Genomic DNA, 2,886 nt, shown 5'->3' on the forward strand with positions numbered 1-2,886 from the left:
TCCTTAAAACAACCCTATGAGGTAGATACCCTTATTCCAGTTTCACTGATGAGAAAACTGGTAACCAGAGGTTTAGAAATTCACCCAAGGTCACATATGTAGTTGATCTGGGGTTTGAACCAAGGCTGTGTGTACTCCAGCCATTTGACCATACTGCCTCCAAAAGAGGGCTTCTCTGGCACAACCTAAAAACCAATTAACAGCATTAAGCATAGGTGCCATGGGAAACATTTGGTGTTCCTGAGTGCCAGCACAGCTCCTGGAATGTGGTTTTTTTAAAAATTGAGGTGAGGGACTTCCCTGGCCGTCCAGTGGTTAAGACTCCACGCTTCCACTGTAGGAGGCATGGGTTCAACCCCTGGTCGGGGAACTGAGATCCCGCATGCCGTATGGTGCAGCAAAAAAAAAAAAAAAAAAAAAAAATTTGAGGTGAAATTCACCTAACATAAAATTAACCTTGTTAACGTGAGCAATTCAGTGGCATTTAGTGCACTCACAGTGTTTTATAATCATCACCTCTATTTAGTTCCAAAACATTTTCATCACCCCAAAAGGAAACCCTCTACCCGTTAAGCAGTTTCTCTCCATTTCCGCCTCCCCCCAACCTCTGATAACCACCAAATATGTGTTCTGTCTCTGTGGATTTATGTATTCTGGATATTTCATATAAACCGAATCATGCTATATGTGACCTTTTGTGTGTGGCTTCTTTCCCATAGCATGTGTGTTTGAGGTTTATCTACAGTATAACATGCATCAGTGCTTCGTTTCTTGTTATGGCTGAATAACATTCCATTGTATGCGTCTGCCACAATTTGTTTATCCATCCATTCATTGATGGGCTTTGGGGCTGTTTCCACCTTGTGGCTGTAGTACAGCTGTGAACATTTGTGTATGTGTGCTTGTTTGAGTACCTGTTTTCAGTTTTTTGGGTGTATACCTAGGAATGGATTGCTGGGTCATGTGGGAATTCTGTTTAACTTTTAGAGGATCTGCCAAATCAGAATGTGATGTTTTGATATTAGAATCTCTCCTTGGTACCTTGGCTTTCTCCTATCCAAGAAAAGGAGAGCTCATTTTTCAGGTGAATAAGAGAAACACAGTGTGTTGTAGTGCAGGGAAGACACAAGCTGACCTGGTTTTGAATCTCTGCTCTACCACTTATTGAAAGCGTCTGGTAATAAGTTATCAGCAGAAATGGAGATGATCACACCATCCATCCATCCATTCATTCATTCAGTGAATCCGCTGAGGGCTTGTTGCAGGTCTGGCACTGGGGATAGAGTAAGCCATCGTGAAGTTTACAAAATGAGTGGTGGGAGGAGGAAGGGAGGACCCAGGAGTGAATTATTTTACAAAAGGAAGAATCTTTTTGTCATGAGAATAATCACTCCCTTTAGTCACAAGTAGTCAGTGAGCACATCCAGGTGGGCCTGCATCTTATTCCTCTATCCCCAGCAGCCGACACAGGGCTTACAGAGATAGGTCATTTAGGATTCTGGAGTGGCAAGCAATAGAAACTCAGTGGCTTGGTTTAACAAGGATTACTGGATAAAGATTGGGATAGCTCCCAGAATGGAAAGAATAGCTAAACAATCAGTCCTCTGGGAGGCTGGAAAGAGGCCAGGAAGTGATGGGCGTCTCAGCACCAGAGGCTTGTAGCTCGGCCTCCCCTGGGGCTCTGTCTTGGATGACCCAGCTCCAACCTCTGCTGGTGTGGCAGGGTTCTTCCTATCACTGCAGTTTGGGCTTTGCACACTCCAGGGGGTTCCTTCATGTCACAGTCGTCAGAGGATTGAATTCTCATTAGGACAATTTTCTAGCAAATGACAGTCAAGTGTCTTGAGGAAGGGTGTCTTTGTACAAAGTCTCAGTTGGCGCTGAAAGTGAAAATCAGCTTGGACTGAAAAAGAAAAAAAGCCGGCTGGGAGGACAGAGGAGATAAAGCCAGCTGCAAAGCCACAGCTTTGTGTTTCTCCCACAGTCAGGCAGCAGCTGTGAAATGCCACAAGGACCTCTCTTTGGGTGACTGCTGCTTTCTGACTTTTGACAAAAGACAAAAGCAAAAGCCTGGTTTGCTATTCTCATCTCTTACTGCAGACAACCAACTGCTCTGTGGCCTCACCTCATGACAGCACTCCATCCCTAGTTAATCTCTGCTTCTCTCAATCCTGAGTCCAAAACAGCAACCAGTCCAGAACTGATTCCCACTTCCCTTTGACCCTCCTTGGAATCCTTGAGCTGGAACCCAAAACTTACAAAAGAGCTGCCATCCTTCTGTGGGTCCTCTGGAGTGCCCCACCTCACTGCTTGGAGCCAAGAAATCTGATTCCAGCAGACCACAGGCTTGTCCTTGGTCACCTCTGGCTGGTTAGGCTGGAACGATTTATTACTGACTGTCAGGAATAGAGGACTGTGATGGAGGGAGGAAGGTCCCCAGAGGTAAATGAGATGCTGTCATCAGGAAAAGGTGAAGGCATTGAGCATGCAGACCCAAGAGATGGCTCTTGGAGTAGTACTCAATTAATATGAATTATTATTAATGAAGTCATGTTTTTAGAGACACTCTAGCAGATATCTTACAAAATGATAGATAATAACAATGCCTAATAATGATGGAATATTTGCTGTGTGCTAGGCTCTCTACTACCTCATTTAATTCTTAGAGTGGCCTCCCATCTATCTTACAGATCTCTGCAGTTTCTAGGACATACTGTCTGTGCAGGAGGAGTTATCCAGCATGAATGCTGGTGGCAGGTTGTTTCTGGCTCTGGTACCACCTCGGCAACTGCACTAGCCTGAAAGCAACCCCTGGATTTCCTCTGTATCTTGGTGGGAGTGTGTGATGTCAGAAGTGGCTTTAGACCCAACTCTTGCCCTGCTTTA

Source organism: Delphinapterus leucas, chromosome 3 (genome assembly GCF_059928025.1).
Source record: "Delphinapterus leucas isolate spDelLeu-1000000601 "Yukka" chromosome 3, BTC_Dleu_Yukka2, whole genome shotgun sequence".
NCBI lineage: Eukaryota > Metazoa > Chordata > Mammalia > Artiodactyla > Monodontidae > Delphinapterus > Delphinapterus leucas.